At 37.3% G+C, this 15640-nt stretch overlaps 1 protein-coding gene across 17 annotated transcripts in view; it reads right to left on the reverse strand.

The window, feature by feature from the left end:
• Positions 1 to 15640, reverse strand: part of TENM3 (teneurin transmembrane protein 3) — a 1284378-nt gene that overhangs the window by 966667 nt on the left and 302071 nt on the right. The gene's annotated exons all lie outside the window — the stretch shown is intronic.

The raw sequence follows: 15640 nt of genomic DNA on the forward strand, positions 1-15640 counted from the left end.
AATAAACAAAGTCAAATCAAAAAGCATTTCTCATATGATTTGTTCAATCTTACAGGCAATATTACTTGTATTTCTCTTCCACCTTTAGAAATATCAATTTCTAGCAAATGAAATAACAACAAACATCAATTGTATTACACATTGACAATGTCAGGTCTTTAGGATTCATGAAAATAGTTAAGTCCACAGATGCTTTCTAAATTAGAAGCTATGTCTCAATTCTTTATGTGACGCCTCACATGCCACAGTGGAACGAATAAAACATGTCCACATGCCCTTAGCTATTGAGATCCTATAACTGTAGAAGTAATATGAAGGTAAAAAGTTGTCACTCCAGATTATAACGCTACTCAAAAGTAAACATGTATTTTCACTCATAAAAACATCTTAGTTTCAACTAGTGCTCCGTTTTCCTCCTTCTCCATAGGCAAATTCTATGATTCTTTAAGTAGAATTTTGTTTTGTTTTAAATCCTACCAGCATTTTACATATTTCATATTACATAAAAGCTGAGACTTAATAGTAAAGATGAGACACATATCCTGCAACATAAACCTTATTTGCAGGTTTATCAAGAAAGTTCCATTTCATGAAACTGCAGGTTTCATTTTATATGGTCTCCGGATCAAAAGGGAGAAAAAGTAGATTATAGCAGGAGGCCTTTGGGTAAAAGATAGCAAACAAGTTTAGAGCAGCAGAACTTTGGGCAAGTGTTGTCAAAAATTGCTCAGCAAGGAAGCAATGACATAAAACTCTTCTACTTTCTTATATTTTTCACTACAAGAAAAGCTAGAAACAAATTCCAAAGTGAAAACACATTTTGTCCATTTTAAATGCCACTATTATGCACAAGTGGTCTTCTAAAACATAGGCGACATATCTTTTATTTTTTGTACATGTTGAAAACATATAATAGGTAACAAGTCATATCATACATGTTTTTTTCCGATATTACTCAGTAGTATTCATTCACATGAAAAAACTTGGACAAGTTAGGGATTTTATTACTTCTAGATTTGTTAGGTCATTAAAACAGGGGATGAACATGTTGCTATGCCAGAATGCAAAATAAACAGTTTCTGTCTCAAAGCTTAGTAGTTCTCTTGGATTGCTTTTAATATTCTCACTTAACAGAGTTAGCTACTGTTGTGAGTCAAGAACCAGATTTAATTCAATGTGTGAGTTAAGAAAGGATTGCCTTAGTTCTCCATGATATTAGCAATACCTGCAGCAGAATTCTTTATTTTCTCTCATTTCATCATTGTTAAAAATATTAATTAAAATTATAAATAATATATATATCAGCCTTGTGACTGTCCACACATGGAAGAATGTCAGAGATCAGACAGCTACAGAAGGTAAACTAGGTAGCACTGCAGACCTTTTAGCCCTGGTACAGTGAAAGCCAAGGGAGAGGTAAACTCAAGGCAAGAACAGAAGAGAAGAGAAGACATCATGTCTGGTCACTCTGACCTCTCTGACAAAGTAAGATGAAACAAAGACTTTACTAGCAAAAGAGATAACGAAGGACATTACTAGCATAAGAAGAACAATCAGAAGATTGTGTTTCTAAAGAGGACCAAAATGAAAGCATCAAATTACAAAATTTTGTACGAATGTAGTGACCTATACAAGAGATAAGGTTGCAGTGAGAAGGAAGATTGTGACCCAGCAGAGCAGATTCTTATGGACTTCAGACTGCAGGCAGAGAGCAGAGCTAGAACTTTGCTACAACAACAAGGGACCCTTTTTGCAAACCGGAATTCGACAAAAAGCGAAATACCAACACAACTGAGAAAATAAGGTCAGCTGTGTTTGCTGGACAAAAAAAAATCACAGAACTGTGAGTACTGGAAAGGTGTTCTGGTAGTGTTGATGTATTTTAAAAATATTACAGTAATTTCTTGACATTAAAGCAATTTTTTATTACAGGCTAAAATCCCTGTATTTTTTTTTCCTAAATGAAAGAAACCTTGAGATTAAAAGCTCCTGCAAGCAGCTGCAACTAGAGTACTAGACAACGAGCCTAGGCACAATTCCAAAACACAGGTCCTATGAACAGATCAATCCCCAGTCTAGCACGCAGTACTGCAGGTCCATGGAGCTCCCCATGCCCACAGTAAGCCCCATGGTCAGTGACAGTCCCCCAGGCTTGGGGGGGCCCCTCCCAGCTCATCAGAGTTCTCCCATCTCCTCCCAAGTCCAAGCAGCAGCAGCAGCCTGTCCTGAGCCCCCGTGTGGTGCACTCTCCCCCCTGCCACACTGCTGCTATCTCAGTCACAGAACTTGGTCCCTTTCCTCCAAAATAACAGAAAATAATGATTCATCAAATAAGCAAACCAAACTATGGGAGATTACAGCACGAACTGTAAGAATTTAGTCTCATTTTTAAAATCCACATCCTACAAAATAATTGCTTTTCATAACTAATGACAACAGAACCTGTGCAACAGAGACTGTGTGACTATTGGAGGTCTGCCTGCTTTGAAGAAAGATCAGGTACCAGCAATTAATTATTATCGTATCCAGTCAAGTAATGAGCTACATTTTATTCTTTTTGAACAGTTATATCACAAATTGCTCACATACCACATAATGTGGAATGCCAAGTGCAATATGAGACCTGCAATGTGCTGGTACAGATGCAGCAAGTAGCTATTTACTGGCAAGGCAAATGGAAATGATGCATTACTCTAATAGACAGGTACACACATTTGTAAGAGACTGAAGCAATGTTTATTCTAATTAAATGGCCAGACTATTTCCAGGATAGAAACCAGAGTAAAGAAAGAATTTAAAGTGAAAAGAATGAACATACCTATGAGATTTGGGCAGACTGAAGAGGAAAAATGAATGACACTCCTCACTGTCCCTTGCTCACAAGGGAAGAGTGGCCACTTGGAGTTGAGAGGGGACTTTCAAAAGAACCTCATCCTGACTACATCAAAACTATTTATTGATTTTTACATTTTATTAGCCTTTTAACTAACTTGCCCATTTGGAATCTAATTTAAAAGTATTCTCATTTTATCTTAGTTTAACCAGCTTGGAATTAAACTCATCCCACAACAACCACATGAACAGCAAGGGTTTTCTCACCCAGGGAAGATGTACATCTTCAGATTACAGCAAGCAAGCATATTGAGAAACATCCTACCTACCAAGTACACCTTCCACTTTAGTTTATATCTAGTAATGTGGAAGTATATGTCACAGTTGAGACAGCCACAAAACACAGAAAATCACCATACAATTTCACAAGGCTTTTATGCCCACACAGAGTAACACCATACCACATCAGAGGGCTTCAGGCATCTGCCCATACACAGTAACACCACGTCAGATCAGAAGGCTGCAAGTGTCTGCCCTTCTTGTTCTTTAGCTCAGTCTTTTATACCCTCATGTTGATGCATTGCACCTGTGTGCCCTGTGTTCCCTTTGGTGGTTGGTCAGTGCCCCTGGGCACTCCATGGCTCATTGCTGTCAATGCTGCTCACCTGCTGCTCACAGCTGCAGCCCATTGGGGATGAGGCTCGGCCACAGCCCCACTCCCAATGACCACAAACTGTGTGCCTACATAGTAGTGCTACAAAACCCCTTGGTTTGAGCTCCCTCTGCTAGGTAGAGCCAGCACAAGAGAAAATGGAGCAGGAAGAAGTGTCTGCCAGTGACTGGTAATTAATTAAAAGGGCTGACAGGGCTCAAGATACCAAAGTGCACACAGCATTCTGCTCTGACAAGCTTGAAACACACTGTAAAAAACAAGAATTACCACAGAACGACCAGTTCCTTTCTTCAAGTCTGCTGCTGGTGGGAGATTCCTAGCCCAGTACCGTTTGACCAGCAACCGATTTAACATGCGAGCATAACTTGCTATAAAAACTTACACACAAAATCATGCAGAAAAAGCATAAGTACATCCATACCAATTCAAAGGCATTAATCAATGGCATATCAATTCACATTTAGTCTAAAGAGATATTTGATACTATTGGGAGATCCCTTTCCATAACAATTGTATGAGCACACTTAAGAACAAGAGCAGAAAAAACCCCCTGCTTTGAGGAACATTTGGGCATGAACTATATCTAAAAAGCAGTAATAAAAGCAGATAAGAGTCATCGAAAGAGTTCTATAGAAATCAGTTTTTATATAGTGAATCATAAAGAGGTGAAACTTCTTTTATTATTCACGGGCAATTTATCACATTTATATCAGCAACAGTACATTCCTATATGATAGGACACTGAAAGGAAAACCTCACTCTATTTCTGACTCAATACAAGCCTTGTGCTTCCATCATATTTCACATCTACTCATTTAATACAGTCCCTCAGTCACAGTTCATTCACAAAAGCTCAGAGACAGGGACAGCAAGAACCTGAAATAACTGGGTAAACACTTGTGTATTTCTGAAAATGTACACATTGGTAAACAGGAACTGAAACAGAGAAAACAAAACCAAGTGAACTGGACAGAAAACCATAAATTTTTGAAGCAAACCATTACCTAGAAAAAGGCTTGGAACAGCAAGCACATCCCTCGTACAACACAGCAAACTTCAGAGAAGTGCAGTCCTGAAGGTTATTGACTCCCAAGTCATATATTAGCACAAAAATCTCAGTACAGAACTGTACCTGACCTAACAAATCCTGCACTTCAGGGACAAAGCTTATATTACTGTATGCCCATCACATCGCTAAGGCAGATGTATTACCATTATGCACTATCATCCTAGCATGCTGCACTGCACAGAATCATCGAGATGCAGGAACCAGATGAAAGAAACCAGCAGTGGCATACACACCCACACCACCCTCCACTGAGTGGTATCAGTATTATCATCCTGTGTTGGGGTGTTCTTTTTTTTTTGAGGTCTTTTCATTTTTTGGAGAGAGGACAGCTTGTCTTCGGTTGGGTTTTGTTTTTAGAATGTGGTACAAACAAAATCTAGAAGTCATCTATACCAGTAAATAGATCCTAACATACCAGAACACAGTGCACCCCCTTCCTTTTTTGCTTCCTCACTCTCCCCTAAACCACATCTACTGTGTATTCATACACTACTGAGAGTGCATGAACTACAGTAAGAACCAAGTTTATTGCTTGTGTTTTTCTGGGGGTTTAACCTTTTAATCAGTACTCCATTACCAGAAGGAGAAATAATCTTCAGAAAACAATACTTCAAAGATTTTAAATGAAAAGAACCTGTTCAGTCCTAAAGTAAGGAGCCACCAAAGTGCCTGTGGTGGGTTGACACTGGCTGGACGCCAGGTGCCCACCAAAGCTGTTCAATCACTTCCTTCCTCAGCTAGACAGGAGAAAGAAAATAGAATGAAAGTCTCATGGGATGAGATAAGGTCATGTATTGTCTCTCTCACCACTTCCTCCTTAGGGGGAAGACTCCTTACACTCCTCCTCCACTCCATTTTGGGGTCCCTCCCATGGGAGAATCCTCCATGAGCTACTCCAACATGAATTCTCCCCACAGGCTGCAGTTCTTCAGGAACTGCTCCAGCATAGGTCTCTGCCATGGACTCCCTCAGGAAGAAGAGTCCAACGTAAATCCCCAGCATGTCACAAGGCCTGCCAGTAACCTGCTCCAGTGGGGGTTCCTTCCATAGGTGCAAAGGTTTGCCAAGAGCCTGCTCCAGCATGGTTTTCCATGAGTAACAGACTATTTCAGGCATGCCCCTCCTCTCTCAGCAGATCTACCTTGGAGCTGATTAGCATTGGCTCTATCAGATACAGGGGAAGATTCTGGCAGCTTCTCACAGATACCACCCCTATAGCCCTCTCCCTTGCCTCACTTGTTTAAAAAAAAAGAAAAAAGCAGCCCACCACTACTTTAAAAGAAAGTTTTAAAGTATTGATGATTAAATAATACTTGTGAAAAGCAGAATGTTTCTACTGTATAGGTTAGAGATCTATAGTGTGCCATTTAAAATACAGTTACAAGAAACAGTGGTATGGTTAGCAATAATTAGTGGAAAATAGGAGTCAGAAGAAGACAGTTCATATTTTAAAAGCATCAGCAAAGAACACAAAGAAATTTCTCTTTCACCTCTCTTCTATCTGACATTTACAGGCATGTTCTTATGCCTTTGGAAAGTTGATTTTTCTTTTTAAAGACAAGATTTCTTACAGGAAGACTAATTGGTGTGACCCAGCTTTCTTTGCCTATTGTTATTAACAACTTCCAAAGTCATAGACATAACTATGAATTGGTATTTAATTTCATCACTTAATCTGCCTTTAAAAAAAAAAAAACAGTTTACAGTTAGGCTGAAGTGTGGGATAAAAACAGAGACAGTGTGAATTAGAAAGCTTTCTCCCACCAAGCAATTATTATTTGTTGGCCAAGTGGCTTTTACCAGACTGAGACATTCACTTACTGTGAAGTTTCCATATGAACACCTACAGCTGGAAATTCTGCCCACCAAAACCATCACTTCCTCTTAAAAATACTAGCTTCTTGCAAGCTTTCAAATAGATTTCTTTGTTCAGGCTTGACTGTGTCATAAACCAGTCTAACATTTCACACATAAGTGAATTTCAAGTGAGTCACAGGAGAAAGCATGGTTTGGTAATTTGTTTCAGCAAGTACAACTGATTTGCTAGTAATTAGAAGACCTTTAGAAGGAAACTGGCAAAGCACGTCACTCTTTTTCTTCTCACCCTAACAAACTCTCATTGAAAGATACATAATAAGAGCAGAACGAGGTAAGACAAGAAGATGAGATGTGGGAAAATGGGAGTAGAAGGGAAATTGCATAGATGGAATCAGAAGGAGAGGCAGCAGCAGAAAAATGAACAGTAACGAGAGAAAAAACTCAAGGAGAAAGACATCAAAATGTATAAAAAACTAAAAAATATAGGATAATGAAAGAATTAAGCAACAGAAGGAAAAAATGGACTAGAGTAGGTTTCAACTGGAAAGAAAGGTGAATGTTACAAGGGACAGCTTAATACAGTGCAAGAGTAAAAGAAAGCATGGTAACAGTAGTAGTTGAAGAATCAAGCAACAGCAGCAAAGCTCCTCATGCTTCATCTACTCATAAAGGCTCAGAGCTTGCTGATCTGGGAGAGGGGAGCTGTTCCATAGAGCACCCCAGCTGGGGAAGGACTCTCTTCACATTGCTCATTCACAGTTATGTTTATTATTTTAACAATACTGCACAGAGTAGCCCAGCATAAGTTGCAGAAACATGGACTTTAGCTTCTGTAACTCACACAGCAGCCCATCTGCCTGTGCTGCTTCTTATTTACACTTACTTTGCTATTCCAAAAACATTTTTTGGCTTAACAGAACAAGCTTGCAAACAGTTACTACACTATGGCAGAAAGCACAACTTAAGAGCACCTTACCTTTCTCCCTACACTGACTTCCCCTCTTTGCCATGCCCAACATTTCAGTGCAAATCTCCATCACCTGACTCAGACTGCACAAAGCCAAGAATGTGCTCAGAATGCTCCTGTCCTGAGCCATTGGCCTGACTCCTTGGCCTTAGTCACCAGCATATTATTTTTGTCAAGATCTTCCGCAGTTTGGAAAAACAATATCTTCCCCTCTGCCAGGACTATTAGGGGGAGACCAGGTAAAATGAAGGAGGATGCAAACACTCCCTCTAAGATTCTCCAGTACTAGCACTACTGAGCTTAATAAAGCACTTGGATTTACCAGCCAGGCCCACACCTACCTATCTCCAGAATCATAAAGGCTCTCTTTGGTCTTCTGCTCCACATCTTGGAAGTACTTTGCTGCACACAGGACATCTTCTAAGCCACAAGGTGTGTAGCCCTGGTGTTTTTAGCTGACTTTACAGGAGGGAGCATGAAGGCTTATTGAGGGTTTGGGTTTTTTCCCCCATTGGTCACAAATACTCATTCTTACTGTTCTTCAAGGAGCAGAATCTGGTGAATACATCTTCCAATTCTTTTTCTAAATTTCTTTCTTTTCTCCTCTGCTACTTGAGAGTCTCCATTTTGCAGTCATCTCCACAGAATACAGACAATCTGTAACTATGTCATCTGCCTGTTTTCCTAAGGAAGGCTACTACTTTGCTCCATTTGTTTTCAGAGTGTAGTAGACCTCATTTAAAAAAAATAAAAGAAAACTCCAACCTCTCCACAATAGCTCAGACCTCCTGTTCCTCCCCCTAAGAGAGCAAACCCCAAAAGTGACCTGCTGGCCTCAGGGCTCTCTTGAGCCGGGTTGGGAACTGCCCTTCCCAGGTGTGCTCAATCAGCCCTGATTAGCACCTGCTACTCGGCCTCTCACTCCTCGGCCTTGCATTTGCTCCAAACTCACCAACTTCTCCCTTAATGCCCCACACCTGTTCGATCTCTCTTCCCTTGCCTCTGCTCAGGGTAAACCCTTCTGAGGCTTCCTGCAAAAAAACCAAAAACCAAAAACCACAAAAGAAACGAAACAAAAAAAACAGCACCTCACGAATAAATAAATCTTTATGCTAGATTTGCCTTGCAAGGGTTTAATATTGAAAAGATGTTGTTAGTGGTGTAATAGGAATTTTAGTATTGTGAGCCTATTTTCTGTAGCAGAGCAGTCCTCCTAATCTTTAGGGAAAGGTACTCTTACGGAAATCAGCTGCAGATTGCAACCAGCAGCAGCTGCAGAAATTGTTTCTGCAGTTACCAGGATATTATGAGACAATAATTTTTCCTCTGATGTTGCAGTAACTTTAAATTTTGACCAATGAGCTCGAACAGCCTTTTGTGTCCAAACTTCAATTTTTTTCCTCATTTTTTTCCTCTTGCATATTTTAGTTACTTTCTAAATTCTATTTTTATAACGTTTTTTCTAGTAGGCTTTCCCCCCCCCCCCGCATGTATTACTGAATATCAAATTATTTATAAAATAAAAAAGGAACAATGAAAGTATATTTGTTAAATCCTTACTCTATTCATCATTCTTTTAGTTTTAGCAACCCTTTTTTCACCTGATATTTACACTGTCAGGTTCTTTTATGTTGTTATATAGCAGATGAGAGTGTAATAGCAGCAGAACTATAATAATAAATAGTTATGTGCTATTGCTTTTCTGCAGTTATTTAACACAATTATTACCAAAGCAATAACATTCATGTCTATCTCCAGATGCTTTGCTGAGAAAATTGAGACAATAATAAGAAGCATGGCTTACAATTAAACAAAGTGAAAATTTATTGTTGGGAAAGAATTGCAATAATGAGAGGGAAAGCTGCAGCATTGCTCTTCACATTCATTTCCTTTGCATTGGATGTAGGAAGGCTTTGGTTCAGATGTTATTGGAGCTACCATTAGGGGAATTAGGAGAAGCTTGATGAGTAGACAACACTAAGGAAGTACATTCAGTGACATGGAAAGGTTCTTATGATAATGCTTATGATGTAGGCTTTGGCTTAGATTAGTCATGCACTTAACTCCCTCCACGAATACATCTTTGTTCATCTACATACATTTTATGCTTGTAAGATAAAGAAAGAGATTGACTTCTATTTGTATTTTCCCAAAATAAAATTCCATTTTGCAAACAATTTAAACCTTTGAAATTTTAAGTATCTTTCTTAACTGTTAGGAAAACATAGTTAAAAAAAAAAAAAGCTGAAGCTTTACTTGCCTGTCAATGTCACTTACACAACAGTGTTTAACTTTCCTTTTCCTGAAGTATTCAGAGAAATTGGATTCCTACCTTTCCCTCTCTTAGAGGTCTGAAATAAAATGAAAAATATTTTCTACAAATTTCTTGGGTTCAGAATTCATTCAGGATTCTTGATGAAAGAACTATAATTGTAAATGTCAGTATAATACAGAAAATCAGTGCAAATAGCTTCACATTTTGTAAAGTAGTTGCCTTGTCTTACTGATCAAACGATTCCGAGTATTCATGGGAAGCTTTTTTCTTTTTGTACATTACAGTGATATAAAGGAAAGACATTAAAAAAATATATGCTGAAAATATTCATGATGAACATGGAAATACATTTGAACAAAAAAAAAAGGGGAAAAGATAATTCTAACTGTCTTTCAATAACAAGATGCTTACACATGTACCTGCTACCAGTTCTGCTTTTCTGTCATTTTGTGACCACAGTTTTAGCATGCTGCATCAACACATTACTAGACAGAGGTTTAAATTGGTTATCACATAATCTACTTTTATTCTTTTGATCATGTCCAGGTCTGCTTACCAGACTACATTATGCATTTTCTAGGAAATTAATCTTATCTTGTTAATATCCCGTTACCATCAGAAAATTCAATACAGATTGCTCTCCCAGTCAGATTCAATGAAAAAAAAAAACCGAACAAACCAAACCAATAAATCCCTTTGCATGTTTTCTAAAGTGGTTTGTATAAACATTTCTTAATATCAATTCCAGTGAATGTTCCCTTACATTACACAAGATGCAATATTGCCTTTTGCGTACTCTGTCCATCGGCAGAGAAGAAGGTTTTATATTTTTAACACCTATGTTTTTTCAGATCTACAGTGTTTTCTATGATTTTTTCTAGTTCCTATATGCACTACTCCAAACAGACTTATTTCAAAATCTCTGTAGTTGTAAAAATTGCCTGAGTTTACCTCTGAAAGTTAAACACTGCTGGTAAAATAGTTCAACGATGTTTCCATTCAAAGGATAAAGGATACTGATGATTATTTTTTTAATGCTTGAGATAAGATTAGTGAGTGCAACTATAGTAACACAAGTTCCTACATCTATCATGAAAATCTCCTGTTACAGTGGATGTCGATGAAATTAATAGAAGTTTACAGGCTGAATAAACACTACCACTAAGCTGTTAGTATGCATACAGAATTGTGATACTCTCAATGTTTTCTGAGATTCAAGAGAGTTTTTATAATGGCTCATTTGTCCACTGTAGCCATTAATATCCACTATGCAATCATATTCTGACTGGACATGAAATAATATTAGTTGAGGGCTTTGCTTACAGAAAAAAGTGAAGAATCAGTTCTAACAACAATTTGTTGTGATTGTATGGAAATACTCTCTATTTGCATTCTTATCAACTTCCCCTCCATATAATAGTAATAATACTTACATAAAAGGAATAATTTTGCCTTAAAAAAACAGTATATAATTTCTGTATTAGAGAGAGACTGAAGAGAGAGAAAATGGAAAAAGAATACTTGGGTAAGCAAGTGAGCAATTCATGAAGTGACTATTGTAATGAGAAAGTTTCAAGACATGCACAGTTTTAGTAAATAAATTATGTCAAAGATGTTAGTTCTAACACCTGAACTTTAGAGAAATACTTTGCAATTTTTGTCCATTTAACATGATTTGAAATTATACTGTATGCTTTAGAGGTGCTTTGGAGGTAATTAGTGAAGTAAGTAATGCAAAGGCAATTTTCCTAAATGCTGTATGTGCATTTATCCAAAGTGTAAACAGTTCTTTCTAAATTCTGCAAATTCAACTGCCTTTGACAGAGGCTTTTCTGCAAATGTCTTTTTTCACACTCAAGAATTTTTATCATAAACTTAAGAATTTCTTTCGCTCTCTCAACTTTTTTTCCTCATATTTTTCCTTTATTAATTTCTACAAAAATATTAGCAAATATTGGGAGAAAAGCATTAATTATTATTGCCACTGTCTTTTACTAGGGAAAGTATTTATTAAGTTTTAGAAGTATTACTTTATCAAAGGAAATACATAAAAAATACAGTCTCTATCTTTTGGTGTATGTTCTCTGGAGTAATTCTGGCTGAGTGTTTCCTTGTATGAATTCTTCCTCTAAACCACATGGCACTATTTTACTTCACACTCATAACCTTATGAATTCAGCAGCTTTATTCAAGGCACTCTTATTTGGCATACTTAGAAAATATGAAAAGCTAGATCAAATGCATTCCACTCCTTTCTTTTTAAATGCCTTAATTATTAACTTGAAAGCAACTTTTATGTTCAAAGACTGAAAGTTTTTAGGGAGCCTTTCTAGTGAACATCAGATTCTTAAAAACAGAGGTCATGTCTGGAGAGTAATTCAATTTAGGTATCAAATCCTGGACTCAGTCACAAGACGTCAACCAATTTCTTCCACATCAGTAGCTTAGGAGGTACCTGCCCCATCAGTTTTCTCAAAGAACAGAAAGGATTCTGGTAAGCTAAAAAAAAAAATTGTTTGCCTGTACATCATGTACACTGAAACAACGATGCTCAGAAGCACGGATTTTATCAAGATGTAGCAGCAGTGGATTAATTCAGCAAAAGGCAGGTTACACCTCCTTACTGTATCCTCTCTGAAACATACCGATTAGTGGTTTCACTGTCCTCTTTGAGTGTTGTACTAAAACAAACTGTGTGCACTCCTTGTCAGGTGCACCCCGAAAGGTGTCCTTACCAGATTTCACACATATTAATGGGTATTTAATCTCATGGCTTGACTGTGGCTACACCTCTTCAGGAGATTTAGCCTGTGAATCTTCAGGGATTACAGAATCCGATATATGAATGCTGTGCAAGTGTGGTCACTTGTACAGGCTTAGAACCTTACTAAAAAGCGTTGAGTTTGTGTAAACTGAATTTTCTCTTTGGGAATATATCAAATTATTACACAGTTTCCAGGCAAATCTTTAAAATATCCAAATCTTTCAAATTAATCATAGCAGGCAGAGTCCAGCTATGTTTTTTTCCTTTTGAATGTGAAAGATCTACTTAAGATAGGTATCAAGAAGGCAGATGTATGATCAGGCATTTTGAGCAGCATTATCTAACAGAAGATGATTAAAAGGTGTCTTCCAACCAAAACAACCTTCCAACTCAGGCCATTCTATGATTCTGTGGTATAAAAAATGGTAATTCTCCTAAACTTCTTGAGTATGAAAATGGAGGATAAATAAATTCTATATTCTACCAGTGCTTTTCTTAAAAAATACTACCATGCTTAAAAATTACTATCCCTCCTTGCCTAAATTGACTAGTGGGGAGGCCATTTAAAAAAAACAACTCCAGAAACATCTAAATCAGGGTGAGTCAATCTGTTTGGTAAGAAGTCTACCTCATAAATCTGCTTTCTCTACAAAAACTTCCTCCTAAGTAATATAGTTTAGAATCATTAATATTCAGTGTCTTTACAAAAGCAAACTAACATCAGTCTTGTATGCTGCTTTGCTCCTTCTCAGTGCATGACAAAGCAATGTAAAAACCAACAAGTCTTCTAACATAACAAAAAAAATTGAAAAATAATTTTGATTTAGTACAATTAAGCAATTTTTTTCCCGTCCAGAAGTGCTTATTCACACCCATGAAAGCTCCATTAATAGCCTATATTTGTTTCCAAAAGAATAAAACATTCCAGCCATTTCCTAGAACCTCTTCAGAACATCCTGTGCTGACAGTAGGATTCAGAGCCTTGCTCAGGACTCAGAGGCCTGGCTGTGCCTACACTGCTCAGCGCATCTGCCCCTGTTGAGTGAACAACTCAACCCCCACCTGTATGGCTGAAGGTTAGCAAGCAGCCTGGTACACCCACACAAGGACCAAGCTGTGGTGGTCATGGTGGCCCTGCACACAACTCTGTGGGGCACTATGGACCTAAGACAAAATAATCATCCTTTTGTGTTCACCTTTTCAGCTCAGGATGCCCACAGACTGTAAAGGCAGCACTGCAATCTACTTCAGCCTTATTTCTGTAACAGAAACCATAGACCTGAATACAGAGACAGGCTCTATGGTGGCCTCCATACAACAGATGTCAACTAACCTCTCTTGGAATAGATAAGTAAGCCATGCTGAATCCTCTCTCATGTGTACATGTATAGGTATCTAAGCTTCTTTGACTTGATAAAGTACTAAGCACACCCACTTCAATGTGAGAAGAATGTTTTCTCAGCAGGGGAATGTTTTCTGTAACCAGGATTCAGGTCTCTTATGAGCTACAAATGGCATTATTACCTGTACAAACATAGACACTTGGGAACACACAGTCTTGCTCTTTATCATGGTTGGTTTTGTTTGAGGGTTTTTTCCCATTGTTTGGAAGGGTTTTGTATATCAGTTTGGTTTGTTTAGGTTTTTTTTTTTTTAATCTTCTGAAAGTGCTCATCTTTTTATCTTAAACACTAAGGGAGCAAGCAACTAAGGGAATTAAGTCTCCTATCTAAGCCATATGAGCTAACATCCACCAATGCAGCAAAAATATTCCTGTTTGTCTCCGTGTTTCAGCCTTTTCCATTCAGTTGGGTGGTAAATTTCTCTTTTCAAACCTAGCTCACTTTGGATTGGGATAGAGCAGTTCAGTTCAAACAGATCAATCAGTCTCAAGGATGATGTATAAAATCTACTAGCAAAATAAAAACAAAGAGAACAAAAAGACCACAATTACCATGCAAAAAGAAATTAATGAAGAAACTGGTATCTAACTAACTTGTTTAATAAATAAATAAACATTTCTACTACTACATTTTCTAAACCAAGGATATGGATATTGTCTGGATTCTGAGTATGAACTTTGTTCTGTGCCAATGAGCCTTTTTGGAAAAAAAATGAAGAAATCACAGTTTTCCTGATATGTGAGCAAACTCTCAGATTTGAAGTTCCTGATAGAAAGGGCTCAGAATGCTAAAATATTTTCATCACCTTTCTTCTTTAAGAATAAATGTAGGGGATTTACAGACTTGTACATCCACAAATCTACCAATACATTTATTTCTTATCCTCTGACTACTTGAAGAAGTTGAGGTATTTTTTTCCCTTGTCAAAAGAAATATACAAATAATGGTGCATGCATGTGTTAATGCATACATTTCGAAATAATAAACAGAACACACACACCCACACCTTTGAATGTTTATTTTTTATTAACTTTCCAAGTGCACAGGGTCACACAGAAATATAAAGCCACCTTGACATCTCAAAATTATGTCTGTGACCTTTGTTCTTATATGAAATACCACATGAGAGCAATTAGGAAATGCATGCAAAATAGAAAGAATTTTCTAACAAATGAGAATCATAAGAAGCATTAAAATAGTGAGGGTGGTAAGGAAAAGAACAAATCTAAGAAAAGAGAAGAAACAAAAATAAAAAAATAGATACATAAGTTAGGAAATAAAATAAAAGTCATAGAATCAACTGGAAGATTTTGAGAATGGACTAAATAACACAAAATATGACAATAAATTACAAATCTATGAAACAGAAATGGTGAGTGGCAGGAATTATCCTAAAAGAGATTGAAACCAAATTTGAAATCAGAATATATTCATATTTCTGAAGTTAGTGTAGAAGAAGCAAAATTAGGGCAACTTTAATGCAGCTGATCTTGGAAATAATTGGCAGAAATCTTTTGGTGTTTTCACCCCTACTATTCAGTTACTCACCTTTGATAGTTTCCCACAAATTGAACAGATGACACAGTATATCAAAAGCCAATAAAGTACTATATGGCCAGAAATAATGTCTTTTAGCTAGTTCAGGATATGCTGAAGCAATTATGAGAATGGCTCATCATTAAAATGATTCCTTTTTTTGAAGTGGTCATAGCTACAAACAGCTTATGATTATTTGACAGTAGCCAGCCGTCAAAAGAAGGGGCAAAAGTATTATTGTTTAAGAAGTCAATTGAATGCTCAGTGTGCCTTTTATCATCACCTTTCCTTACCTCAGAAGGG

Source organism: Camarhynchus parvulus, chromosome 4 (genome assembly GCF_901933205.1).
Source record: "Camarhynchus parvulus chromosome 4, STF_HiC, whole genome shotgun sequence".
In the NCBI taxonomy this organism is placed as follows: Eukaryota; Metazoa; Chordata; class Aves; order Passeriformes; family Thraupidae; genus Camarhynchus; species Camarhynchus parvulus.